Genomic DNA, 14,298 nt, shown 5'->3' with positions numbered 1-14,298 from the left:
GAGGCAAAGACACAGACAGAGGGAGAAGCAGGCTCCAGGCAGAGAGCCCAATGTGGGACTCGATCCTGGGATTCCAGGATCACACCTGGGCCAAAGGCAGATGCTCAACCACTGAGCCACCCAGGCATCCCCAAACAAAATACTTTCTCCAAGATTTATAAAGGTACTTATTTCCATGACCTAGCCAACATTTTACATCATTTTTTTTTTTTTTTTTTTTACTTTACATCTTTTTATCTTTTGTACTGGGTGCAGTGAAAAATTGCATCTTATTGTTGTTTTAATTTGCATTTCCCTAATTATGAGCAAGGTTGAGCATCTTTTCTCGGGTTCACAAGTGATTTGCATTTTTTTCTCCCTATGGAGGAGGGCCTTCTGGATATTTTGCTAAATGTTCAGTTGGGTTGCTAGTATTTTACTTCCTGTTTTATATGCTATCATCATTAAATTAAAGGAATAATCCCTTTTACCTGTAGTGTATCCCTGCAATTATTTTTCCTGGCTTGTCATTTTTACATTTTGATTCCTGTTTATGTGACTTTTGCCCTTGTTGGGGACAACAGCAGAATGCCTCAAATGGCATCAGTTTGGCATACTGATTATTTTATTTATTTACTTAAAAGATTTTATTTAGGGGGGATCCCTGAGTGGCTCAGCAGTTTAGCGACTGCCTTCGGCCCAGGGCATGATCCTGGAGACCCGGGATCAAGTCCTACATCCCTACATCGGGCTCCCTGCATGGGGCCTGCTTCTCCCTCTGCCTGTGTCTCTGCCTTTCTCTCTCTCTCTCTCTCCCTCCCTCTCTCTCTCTCTCTCTCTCTCTCTCTGTGTCTTTCATGAATAAATAAAATCTTAAATATATATATTTTTTATTTATGTATTTGATAGAGACTATGAGCAGTTAGAGGGGGTGCATGGTGGGTGGGGTGCGAGGGAAAGGGAGAAGCAGGTTGCCCCACTGAGCAGGGAGGCAGACTCAAGGCTCAATCCCGGGACCCCAAGATCATGACCTGAGCCGATTCAGACATTTAACCAGCTGAGCCACCCCAGGCACCCCAGGATATTGATGATTTTAAATAAAAGTTACTTTAGAGACTGTTTGAGGACATTCAGATACTCTTGGTCCTCCTGAAAGCAGGAAATAAATCTCCGTGTGAAAAGTACCCTCCCTGTACCAGGTCAAGAGGCATCCTTATCACCAGAGATGGAAAATCTAGAGCTGAGGAGGCTGTGTAGACAATCCTTATTACTTTTTCCTAATCTATGACGCCAGCAATATTGTTTAAAATTCCTTGCTAATTGAAGCTCCCAAAGTTTTCTCATCCTGTCAATTCCTCACAGATTTATTGCCTTTTTTGTCTAAAAAGTATAAAAACTGCCTGCCTGCCTGCCTCTTTAGGTCTCTGGTTATTGGGCCTCTGTGTGCACATCTTAAAACTTTGTTTTTTTCTCCTGATAATCTGTCTCCTATAAATTTAATTTGTAGTCCAGCTGGAAGACCGAAAGTAGAGAAAATTTTCCCCTTCCTTTCACCCTGCAGTGAACTTTTATTTCTACTGGATCCATTTTAACAGTTTCGTTCTCCATGGTGGCTGGGTTTATGCCGTTTTATCAAAGTTTTCTGAGTCCAACTTTTTAGAAAGATATTAGATACGGTTTATTTCTAGGATTTTTATAGATTCATTTAAGAATATTTCTTTTTTTTTTTTTAAAGATTTTATTTATTCACGAGAGACACAGAGAAAGAGAGAGAGAGAGGCAGAGACACAGGCAGAGGGAGAAGCAGGCTCCATGCAGGGAGCCCGATGCAGGGCTCGATCCCGGGTCTCCAGGATCACGCCCCAGGCTGAAGGCAACGCTAAACAACTGAGCCACCCGGGCTGCCCCCATTTTAAAGATATTTCAATCTTTAATTCATATATACATGTTTGGTGTAAATTCGTACCAAATTTTCTTTCTCAGATTGTTAGCTTATTACTACTATAGCACCATTTTTTGAAGAATGTATCTTCGCGGTGCTTGGTGGTGCAGTCAGTTAGGTGACTGACTCTTGGTTTCCGCTCAGGTGTTAATCTCAGGGTCATGGGGTCAAGCTTTGCATCAGGCTGGCTCCGTGCTAAGCACAGTCTGCTTGGGATTCTCTCTCCCTCTCCTCTGCCCCTCCTACATGAGCTCTCTCTCTCTCTCAAATAAATAAATCTTAAAAAAAAATATATATATATATATATAGTCAAGAATCTCAGCTGCTGCTGCCTTTGTGATATACCAAATTCCTTCAAGTATCGTCCAAAATTAGAGGGCACTGTATTTCATGACTTTGTTGGCACTGAACTATTAGCATAGGTTTTTGTCTTTCTTCCCTGAGATGCCAACTCACTTTTAGTCCTCTGTTTTGTCTTTAAGCACATTTATTCTGTAAGCCCTTTGAATTTATTGGCAGAACGTTTCTTTTGGACAGACCCTATGTGGTTTTAAAAATTAGCATTTCTGGGGTGCCTGGGTGCCTCAGCGGTTGAGCAGCTGCCGTCAGCCCAGGGAATGGTCCTGGAATCCTAGGACTGAGTCCTGTGTCAGGCTCCCTGCATGGAGCCTGCTTCTCCCTCTGCCTGTGTCTCTGCCTCTCTGTGTGTGTGTCTCTCTCATGAATAAATAAATAAATAAATAGATAGATAGATAGATAGATAGATAAATAAATAAATAAATAAATAAATAAATAATAAATAGAATTCCTATTTCTCCTCAATTTCCTTCCAGATTACAGACACATGTGGTCATTGGTTTCAAATGGAGGCTTGGCCCCCACAGGGCAAGGCTGCTCCTTAGATAAATGAGCAGGCTCCATTGTTCTAGGAAAAAGACTGTTTAACTAGAAATTATCTCCTTTGTACAGAAAAAAAGTCTATAAACTCCTAATTATATAATTGTGTAGCAAATTATATATTTGTGTAGCAAATAGGCCTTCCAGGCCTGTGGGTGATTTATGTAGCCTTGATCCCTGGGTTTAGAATCATAGAAATTGTTGTGTTTTTTTTTTAAGATTGTATTTATTTATTCATGAGAGACACAGAGAGAGAGAGAGAGAGAGAGAGAGGCAGAGACAGGCAGAGGGAGAAGCAGGCTCCATGCAGGAAGCCCGACGCGGGATTCAATCTCAGGACTCCGGAATCACACCCCCAGCCAAAGGCAGATGCTTAACCGCTGAGCCACCCAAGCGTCCCAGAACCATAGAAATTTTATGTAAGGCGTAGGCCCATATCTTAGAGAATAAGGTTTAACAAGACTTTTTCTAAAAAAAAAAAAAAAAAAAAAAAAAAAAACAAGACTTTTTCTCCCATCGAGTGGCTTCAAGTCTCTGCTGTGTCGGAAGGAGTGAAGGTGGGGTCTGGGATGAGTGGCATCAGACTCTAGAATATTACAGACTGAGCCCTTCAGAAGCTGGCCAGTATTAGGTAAAGCGGTTGGGTTTGTGGGGCAGTATAGTTGATGCTTGGGGCTTTTATGCTGTGCTGTGTGCCCAGGCCTATTTGGGTGAGGCCAACTTGATTGGAGAAAAGTCTTGATTTCAAAATCTCTGTACGGGGCAGCCCCAGTGGCCCAGCGGTTTGTCTCTGCCTTCAGCCCAGGGTGTGATCCTGGAGACCCAGGATCAGGTCCCACATTGGGCTCCCTGCATGGAGCCTGCTTCTCCCTCTGCCTGTGTCTCTGCCTCTCTCTGTGTCTCTCATGGATAAATAAATAAAATCTTAAAAAAAAAAAATCTCTGTATGATGGTTGCACCAGCCTTAATGTAATCCCAGAAGCAGAGGATCAGGCCTCCATCATTCTCAGGGCAGAACCTATTTTAAGATACTTGGGGACACTGACTCCCTAAAGCCAAAATCTCTATAAGTTCCCATTTTGTGGATGGGCTACGCAGCACCAGCTTTCCCTCGGCAGCCAGAGGACTGCTGGGCCAGCCCAAGCTGCAAGGAAAGGATAAGCAGAAATGGGTCCTGTTTCCAATGACCTTGACCTTTGTTGCAGGATTCCTTGTCCTTCTTGGTCACGTGATTTTGAAGGATGAAGAGGTAAACCAGTTCGAGTGGTGGGCAGCCAAGCAAGGTTTACTGAGCAATATTTCAAAGTTCCCGAAGTGGGAGGGGACCTGAGAGGGTTACCACCTGAGTTTCTATGTCTAGGGATTGTTACGGGCTTGTTGGCAGGCTGTTTAATCTAATTAACCCTCCGTGGACTGTCATCCAATCAGGTTTTTTTCTATTCATATGGGAAAGGGTGGAGGGCTTCTTTCCACGGAGGTGTAAAATCCTTTAAAGAATGGTCTCCTCCCAGGGTGAGGGGAGGGAGGGCTGGTGCCCTTGTCCCTGCCTGCCTTTCTTCTGACCATCCTTCATGACCTCAGCTTTAACTGAGGATCCTGGTACATGAAAGGGAGGGGGCCCCAGGCAGGGGAAAGCCTGGATCTGTCCCCTCCTTAGAGCCCTCTGGGGATGACTGGGGCACATTACATCCCAACTCATAGAGAAACATCCCTACTGCTCCATTAAATATTACACATTGAGAGCATGTAAAACAACCTTGTGACTCTAAGAAGCACGTGAAAGGGGGTGCCTGGCTGCCTCAGCCAATAGAGCATGTGACTCTTGATCTCGGAGTTGTAAGTTTGAGCTCCACACTGGGTGTAGAGATTACTTAAAGGAAATAAAATCTTAAAAAAAGAGAAACAAGTGAAAGCATTCCTTTTTTTGCGTCTTACTTTCAGAAATAACACTTTTTTTTATGATTTTCTTTATGAGAGAGAGTGCGAGCACAAGCAGGGGGAGGGGTGGTGGGAGGGAGAAGCAGGCTCCCCGCTGAGCAGGGAGCTGGATGTGGGGCTGGATCCCAGGACCCTGGATCATGACCAGAGCCAAAGGCAGACGTTTAACCAACTGAGCCACTCAGGTGCCCCAGAAATAACACTTATAAAAACTGATGGTTGTAAGATGCCCCTTTGTCTGGCATAAGGATTATTTTGAGCTGGAGATAAACGAGAATTAAGAGATATAGGTAAAAGCCTTCTTGAAGCTTCCCTTGCCTGACTAGAAGCAGAAACTTCTAACAAATGAAGACTATTATAAATCCTCTCTCTTGGAAAGGGTTAAGTCCATGAGGAAGGGAGAACATGGGCACCAAGTCAGGTCTGTAAACAAATCTTGGGAAAGAACTTTATGTTCCATTAGCTTCCCCCATATATTTACTTTAGGTTCTAATGACCCCTTTGAGTTGCCTATTATAGGATTTCTCCCATGTTTCACCTGTTAATACACTTTCTCTCTTGTTTGTTCGTCTCACATCAATTGAATTTTCAAGGCTCCAACTAGAGAACCTAGAAGCATAGAAGAAAAAGAATTCTTTTTCTTCCCTAGATGATAAAATATACATAACATAAAATGTACCCTTAACCACTTTTAAGTGTACTGTTCTGTGGCATTAAGCGCACTCACACTGTTGTCCCCCATCACTACCATCCATCTCCAGAGCTTTCTCGTCTTCCCCAAAGGGAACTCTGTCCCCTTTAAACAGTAACCCCTCATCTTCCACCACTCCTCCCTCTCCCCCATGGGACCCAGCCTTGGCAACCACCATTCTAATTTCCGTCTCTGTGAATTTGACTTCTCTAGGTACCTCATATAAGTGAAATCACAGTATTTGGCTTTTTGTGACTCTCAATATTTCTGGGCACCAATGTGTGTGTGTTTTTTCTCCACTCCAACCAATTTTCTGATTCTCTAGACACCAGCTAGGTGTTCTATAATTTAACTCAACGCTGAAACAATCTACCTGGAGTTAGTGTCAGACCCCACAGGATAAGAACTCAGTCCCCCCAGGCTGCCCCTCCCTCCTCCACTTCATAAAGCCAATTGTGAGTCCCAGTTGCCACCTGGAATTCTGACCAATTGGCTGTAAATTGGGGTTTCCAGAACCCCCTTCTCAGGTTTGGTAATCTTCTAGAGTGGCTGATGGAAATGAGGAAGACAGCTTACTAACTAGAATACCAGTTTATTATAAAAGGATATAACTCAGGAATAGCCAGGTGGAAGAGATGCATGGAGCAAGGTATGGGGCAACAGCCAAGCCCTCTGCGGGTGCACCACCCTCTCAGCCCCTCCACATGTTCACCAACCCAGAGGCTCCCCAAACTCCTTCAGGTAGGGTTTTTTTTTAAATTTATTTTTTACTTTTTTTTTTTTTTAAAGATTTTATGTATTTATCATGAGAGACACACACAGAGAGAGGCAGAGACACAAGCAGAGGGAGAAGCAAGCTCCATGCAGGGGGCCCAATGCAAGACTCAACTCCAGAATCCTGGGATCATGCCCTGAGCCAAAAGCAGATGCCTAATCACTGAGCCAGCCAGGTGTCACTCAGTTAGGGTTTTCTAAGGAGGCTTCATTTGGTAGGCATGATTGATTAAGTCACGGGCCTTTGGTGATGGACCTCAAATTCCAGCCACTCTTCACCTCCCCTACGAAGGGGGTGGGACTGAAAGTACTGACCCTCTAATCAGTGTTTGGTTTCCCTGACAGCTAGCCCCCATCCTTAGGGGCATTCCAGAAGTCACCTCATTAACACTTAGGTGTGGTTGAAAAGGGCTTGTTAGGAAAACGACTTAAGAAGGACTGGGTATTAAAGACATCTTCACAGTCTTAGAGCTCTGTGCCAGGAAAAGCATGGAGACCAAATATATATTTATTTTTTAAGATTTTATTTATTTATTTATTAGAGAAGGCGAGCACAAGTAGGGGGAGGGGGAGAGAGAGATGGAGAAGCAGACTCTCTGCTGAGCAGGGAACCCGATCTGATGATGGGTCATAGGACCCTGAGATCATGACCTGAGCTGAAGGCAGATGCTCAACTAACTGAGCCACCCAGGCACCCCAGGACCAAATATATATTTATAATTAAAAACAATGTCACAACAACAACAACAAAAAAACAATGTCACAGGGATGCCTGAGTGGCTTAGGGCATGATCCTGTGGTCCTGGGATCAAGTCCCATGTCGGGCTCCCTGCATGGAGCCTGCTTCTCCCTCTGCCTGTGTCTCTGCCTCTCTCTCTGTCTCTCATGAATAAATAATAAAATCTTTAAAAATAAATAAATAAATAAATAAATAAAACAATGTCACAGTCTTTAAGGCTCATCTATGTTATTGCACCCATCAGAATCTCTTTCCTTTTTAGAGCTGAATGATATTCCATTGTATGTTTACACCGTGCTTTGTTGCTCATTCCAGAAGTAACACTTTTGACCACATTTAATTTCTTCATCTAAACCTTGACATACTCAGATGTGTTTTATATAGATCATTATTTATTTATTTGTTTGTTCTTTTTTTTACATATTTTATTTGTTCACTCACAAGAGACACAGAGAAAGGCAGAGACACAGGCAGAGGGAGAAGCAGGCTCCATGCAGGGAGCCTGATGTGGGACTCGATCCCGGGACTCTGGGATCACGCCCTGAGCCAATGCAGATGCTCAACTGCTGAGCAACCCAGGTGTCCCTGAAATATCTAATTCTTAACAAGAATTTATTCTACTGTAGGTAATTATGCAGTCTGTGTGTGCCATTTTTAGTTCTGGAAGTTCAGATATACTTTAAAGTTGTGTGTTTTTGGCCTGGGCAGTTTTTGAAAAACCATGTCTCTGCTGGACAAGTTGATTTTTTTGCAGCTCTCATTGTTGCGTCCATGCTCTGGGCTTTGGAGAGCACAGCATTCCAATCATTCTACCCAGAATGGTTCTGGTGACCCCATTTCAACTTGCTCTAAGGCAACAGTTGCCTCGGTAATCTGTCTTCAAATGGGTCTAGCTTTGTGGTTCTGAATTTCAGCAAGCACATCAGAAACGTTGACAGGATGACCATTCCTTCCCTTTCTGTTGCCCATCCTAAAATAATACCTGAAGTTGGAGAGGGAGGCAGCCAATCTGTCAGGAAGTTCATGGGCTTTGGGATTGATGCCTGGATTCAAATCCTATTTTTCCTCCATTTTGGAGAAATCACTTCATCTTCCTCTAAACTCTTAACTTTACTGTCTGTATAAAGATCATACTACAGACTTCATAGCAGTATTGCAAGGATTTAGTGAGATGATAAGATGGTAATACAGTTACACCTTCAATGAAGGATAAATTGTTTCTAAATGAAAAATATCATGTTTTGTCCAACAATTGCCTTATGTAATGTCAGGTTTGGTCTGAAGCATAATTCTACACTGATTCTACATTTCCTGGAAGGTTGAATTTTTGGTATGTTTTTTGTGTGAATATTGGTATTTCGTTTGCTACTAATTGCTAAGAAAGCTAACATCAGTGATGGTTTTATTTACTAACAGGTTTTTTTTTTTTTTTTTTTTTTTTTAATTTTTATTTATTGGGATCCCTGGGTGGCGCAGCGGTTTGGCGCCTGCCTTTGGCCCAGGGCGCGATCCTGGAGACCCGGGATCGAATCCCACGTCGGGCTCCCGGTGCATGGAGCCCGCTTCTGTCTCTGCCTCTCTCTCTCTCTCTCTCTCTCTCTCTCTGTGACTATCATTAAAAAAAAAAAAATTAAAAAAAAAAATAAATAAGTTTTTATTTATTTATGATAGTCACAGAGCGAGAAAGAGAGAGAGGCAGAGACATAGGCAGAGGGAGAAGCAGGCTCCATGCACCGGGAGCCCGACGTGGGATTCGAACCCAGGCCTCCAGGATCGCGCCCTGGGCCAAAGGCAGGCGCTAAACCGCTGCGCCACCCAGGGATCCCACTAACAGGTTTTGTTCTTTCAAGGCTGACTTCTGAAATTCACAAAACCTCCGTTAATCTATATGTTGTCCTAATGGTACCTTTTTTAAAATGTTTTCTTCTGGGCAGCCCGGGTGGCTCAGCGGTTTAGGACCGCCTTCGGCCCAGGGTGTGATCCTGGAGACTTGAGAAGGAGTCCCACGTCGGGCCCCCGGCCTGGAGCCTGCTTCTCCCTCTGCCTGTGTCTCTGCCTCTCTCTCTCTCTCTCTCTCTCTGTGACTATCATAAATAAATAAAAAAATTAAAAAAAATTTTTTTAATGTTTTTTCTTGGGGGCACTTGGATGGCCCAGTAGGTTAAGCGTCTGCCTCCTGGTGTTGGCTGCAGTCACTATTTCAGGTTCCTGGGATGGAGCCCCTCCACCACCACCGCCCCATCCATGCAGGCTCCACGTCCACTGGGGAGTCTGTTTGACGATTCTCTCCCTCTCCCTCTGCTCCTCTCCCCTTGCATGTGTCTGTGCATACATGTGCTCTCTCTAGAATAAAGATAAATCTTTTTTGAAAAATTTTTTCTTGGGGATACCTGGGTGGCTCAGCGGCTTAGCGCCTGCCTTCGGCCCAGGGCATGATCCTGGAGTCCTGGGATCGAGTCCCACATCAGGCTCCCTGCATGGAGCCTGCTTCCCCCTCTGCCTGTGTCTCTGCCTCTCTCTCTCTATCTCTCTCTCTCTCCCCCTCTCTCTGTGTCTCTCAGTGTCTCTCTCTATCTCTCTCTCTCTCCCCCTCTCTCAGTGTCTCTCTCCCCCTCTCTCATGTCTCTCATTTATTTATCATGAATAAATAAATAAGATCTCTAAATAAGAGTTTTTTTTCTTGGGACGCCTAGGTGGCTCAGCGGCTGAGCGTCTGCCTTCAGCTCAGGGCCTGATCCCAGGGGCCAGAGATCCAGCGAGTCCTGCATCAGGCTCCTCACAGGGAGCCTGCTTCTCCTTCTGCCTCTCTGTCTCTCTCTCTGTGTCTCTCATGAATAAATAAAATCTTTAATTTTTAAAAAAGGGGTTTTTTCTCCCCCCACCCCCACCCCTGGGGAAAACATATTTTTTTTGGTTTTCAATCACTGATAATCGCACAGGGTAGAAGTAATCACTGTGGATGTGGGAAACAAAGGCAGAAAGAAATGTAGATAAAATTAAATGTCCTATAACCTGCAGCCCATTGACAAATACTTGAGGTAGGCAGAGAACAGCAGTCCTCCAGGGGACGTCCAACTGTCTTAATGTTAATGCCTTGCTAGAGGGAAAAACCACTTTAGCTTGACAATAGCCGGGCTTCCTACAACCTGAGAGTCTTCTTTAACGTAAGAAAATCCTTTCGGAACTTCCTATTGTCTTTATTTCCTCCAACCCCTAACTATACAATCAGCTGCTCCTCCCCATCCCAGGGCAGCAGCTCTTTCTGTCCCTGGGTCCTGACCCTGTGCTTTTCTTTATTTTTTTTTAATTTATTTTTTATTGGTGTTCAATTTGCCAACATATAGAATAACACTCAGTGCTCATCCCATCAAGTGCCCCCTTCAGTGCCCGTCACCCCATCACCCCCACACTCCGTCACCCCCACACCCCGCCCACCTCCCTTTCCACCACCCCTTGTTCGTTTCCCAGAGTTAGGAGTCTCTCGTGTTCTGTCTCCCTTTCTGATATTTCCCACTCATTTTTTCTCCTTTCCTCTTTATTCCCTTTCACTATTTTTTATATTCCCCATATAATATTTGTCCTTAAAAAAAAAAAAAAATATTTGTCCTTCCTGACCCTGTGCTTTAATAAAACCACCGTTTGGCCCCAAGACGTGTCAAGAATTCTTTCTTGGCTGTTGGCTTTTGACCCAAAACCCCAACAACAATACTCCAATCCTACGTCATTATCATTATGGAATATTTTCTTCTGAGGTTTCTTAGTCTCATGCATTCTTGTCCATAATTGATACGGTTTCATGTCATATGAATATTTTCTGTTCTCTAGTTTGAGTCCCCTGAAACTAAACTCTGAGACAAGAATTTGAATGCAATTAAGATACATGCGAGGTGATCCCAGGAATCACTAGTAGTAGAGTGGTAGGGTATGTGTGCTCCCTCTGCCTCCTGAATCCATCCTTTTTTTTTTTTTTTAAGATTTGATTTATTTATTCATGAAACACAGAGAATGAGAGGCAGATACATAGGCAGAAGGAGAAGCAGGCTCCCCAAGAGGAGAACAGTGTGGGACTCAATCCCTGGACATGGGATCATGCCCTGAGCCGAAGGTAGACGCTCAACTGCTGAGCCACCCAGGTGTCCCCTCCTGACTCCATTCTTTCCCTTTCCTTTTATTACAACAAATACTCCCCAATTCACTCACACTTCAGGGAAACTGAGGTTTGTGTTCCACACTGTCTCCTGTATTTCCCCAGCAGGACTGTGCTGCGGTAAACATACTGGAGACAAGTTTAATGGATTTTTCTCAGGCTTCATTTCCCTTTCCTGTGTTCATGCCTCTCACTCCTTGTCCATGGCAATCCCAACAGGAAGAGACCCACCTCACTCTGGATACCACTCTTTACTACCCCTGGAGGAGGAAGGAAGGCTTTCCTCGGCCGGCAACAGCCCAGCCAAATGAGAAGTTACACTTCTCGCATTTCAATCCAATGGACTTTCTGTTGACAACTGCTCCTCCCAAGTCCCCCCTTGCCTCAGTAAAAAAACAGTCCTCTCCATTCTTCTGGGGACTTGCCTATGCTTTTACCCTAGTAAAATTACAGCTGTCACCAGCTGTAATTCTCTGCTCCTCCCAAAGAAATCCATTTTTGCTGGTAAAATAATTGGCAATTTTCTTTTTAAGGTTAATGTTACACAGTGATCAGGGGCGCCCAGGTGGCTGGGTTAAGTGTCTGTCTTAGGCTCAGATCATGATCTCAGGGTCATAAGATCAGGCCCCATATGGGGCTCCCTGCTCAGCGGGGAGTCTGCTTCTTCCTCTCCCCTCTCCCCCTATCCTTCCCCCTGCTTGTGCTCTCTCTATATCAAATAAATAAAATCTTACAAACAAAAAACATTACTTGGTGACCAGAGGTAGGATCCAGAGAAGGCCCCCACCAGCTTTGAAGGCTGATGAGCACACAGGAGCCCACAGATCCAACTGGGCTCATGTTCTTTTGCCAAGCTTGGAGTTTGAGGGTATGTTTCACCTGGATTTTGAGCTCCATTCTTTGTATTAGACCTCTCCAAACTTTACAAGAGATCTGTTTTAGGCATTTTTTTTTCCTTAGGCAGTACTTGATTGGTCTTTGGTCTGATCCCTTTTTGCAGTCAGACCATTGCTGTTGGAACTGTGCCAGATTGCACTGTGTTGGCCCTTGGTTCAACATTTTTTTGGAATCAGACTGTGCCTGTTGGGATGGTGCTAGCCTTCTGCCCCACTCTTGTTTGGAAGTGGACTGTTTGTACTGGATCCGTGCAGGACTTTGGTCCGATTCCTTCTGGAACCAGGCCGTTCCTGCTGAAATTAGGGATGTGTTTCTCTTTGGGACTCCTGGGTGGCTCAGCGGTTGAGCATCTGCCTTCTGCCCAGGATGTGATCCTGGAGACCAGGAATCGAGTCCCGCATTGGGGTCGCTGCATGGAGCTTTCTTCTCCCTCTGCCTAGGTCTCTACCTCTCTCTGTGTCTCTCATGAATTAAATAAATAAAATCTTTAAAAAAAAAAGGGCAGCCCCGGTGGCGCAGCAGTTTAGCGCCGCCTGCAGTCCAGGGCGTGATCCTGGAGACCCTGGATTGAGTCCCACGTCGGGCTCTCTGCATGGAGCCTGCTTCTCTCTCTCTCCCTCATCTCTATGAATAAATAAATAAAATCTTTAAAAAAAAAATCTTAAAAAAAAAAGAATGTTTCTTTTTGCTCTAGAGAAGAATCTCTAAGAAATAATGATCCCAGTTTTCAAAATACTTTGAGCTCATTCTGGAATCTGCTGGTTTTATGTTTAAAAATTACATCTCTCTATATGCACATTTATAACTTACTAGGCTGACTTAACCAGAGATCATTTAGAACTTCAGTTCATGATGGAGAACTTTTTGATTTCCTCAATTGTTTTACTCAAAATTAATATATATTTCTTAAAGATTTTATTTATTTGTCAGAGAGAGCACAAGCAAGAGGAACAGTAGGCAGAGGTTGAAGCCGATTTCCCTCTGAGCAAGGAGTCCAACGTGGGACTCAATCCCAAGACCCGAGATCATGACCTGAGTTGAAGGCAGATACTTAACTGACCAAACCCACCCAGGTACCCCATTTTACTAAAACTTAAATTGGAAAGCAGGAGCTTCTTGGGGGGGAAACCTGGAATGCTTTGTTTCTTTTTTTTTTTTAAGATTTTATTTATTTATTCCTTTCTACTTTTCTGCTCTGTCATCCTTGAATGTCAGTTACCTTGCCTCTAGGTCACAAGAAGGCTGCAAAGCCTCCAAACATTACACTACATCCTGTCACACTGTAGCAGGATTTCTTTTCCTGGTGCCCATGGTTCTTGGTCACCTACTTTGAAGAATGAAGAGGTAAACCAGACAGAGTGGTGGGCAGCAAAGCAAGGTTTATTGAGTGATAGTTAAGCAAAGTTAATTGAGTGATAGAACAAGGCTCCCGAAGAGGGAGGGGGCCCCAGAGGGCTGCCACTGGAGTTGCTAAGTCTAGGGATTTTTATGGGCTTGTTGGCTGTTTTAATCTGATTAACCCTCCGTGCAGACTGTCATCTAGTCAGGTTTTTGTTATCTACCTATCACGTGGGAAAGGGTGGAAGGCTCCTTCCAGGGTGGGTGTAAAAACCTTTTAAGGTTGGTTTGGTCTGCCTGCCTGTCTTCTATCCTTCCTCAACACCAACATATAGAGACAGAAAAGAAAAGGAAAAAGCCTATCTCTGACTTGTTTCTTTTTAAAAACAGTTTTTAAGAAGTTTCCTCTGAGATGCCCCCTGTGGCTGACTTATCTCTCCATCTCACTGGCTAACATTGGAACACATGTCCCTTCCTAGGGCAATAACTGACAAGGGAAGAATAGAATTCCTGAAAGGCCTAAAATTCATTTCCTGAGGTGGTTGGATGCACGTTTTCTAAATCACAGGACTAAAAAAATTAAAAAAAAAAAAATAAAAATAAAAAAAAAAAAAAAAAAAAAAAAAAAATAAATCACAGGACTGCATACAGTATTCTGGTATGCAGGTGCCAGAAGCAGAACAGAAGCTGGGCCAACAGAGAAGAAGGGAAACACCCAGGAACGTCTTTTCACCTGCCCACTAGGCCAGACACCTGCTCCAGCTCTGCTAATTGGACTCACCCACACAAGATTCTGACTCAGGAAGTAATGAAGCAAAGGAGCAGTTCTGGTTGGAATTCATTCTTGCCCAGGTAGTGTCACCACAGCCACTTTCCAGAGGCGTGGAGAAAACAGCTCCAATAACAGGGTCCAGCATCCCAGGAATAGTGCGAGGGGCCATGTCTATGCCCAGTAG

The 14,298-nt window shown here is 44.0% G+C and overlaps 1 long non-coding RNA gene across 2 annotated transcripts in view; it reads left to right on the top strand.

Annotated features, from left to right (window-relative positions):
- The first annotated feature begins 5,908 nt into the window (after positions 1–5,908).
- Positions 5,909–14,298, top strand: part of LOC140608311 (uncharacterized) — a 31,382-nt gene continuing 22,992 nt past the window's right edge. Inside the window, exon 1 of one of the 2 annotated variants that reach the window (XR_012010332.1) lies at positions 5,909–6,188. This is a non-coding gene — a long non-coding RNA (uncharacterized lncRNA). The remainder of the gene's footprint in view (positions 6,189–14,298) is intronic. The other variant, XR_012010331.1, reaches the window with a different exon arrangement.

The sequence above is a fragment of the Canis lupus genome, chromosome 17, assembly GCF_048164855.1.
Source record: "Canis lupus baileyi chromosome 17, mCanLup2.hap1, whole genome shotgun sequence".
Lineage (NCBI taxonomy): Eukaryota > Metazoa > Chordata > Mammalia > Carnivora > Canidae > Canis > Canis lupus.
Note: the sequence above shows the minus strand (reverse complement) of the source record. Positions and strands in the feature narration are given on the sequence as shown.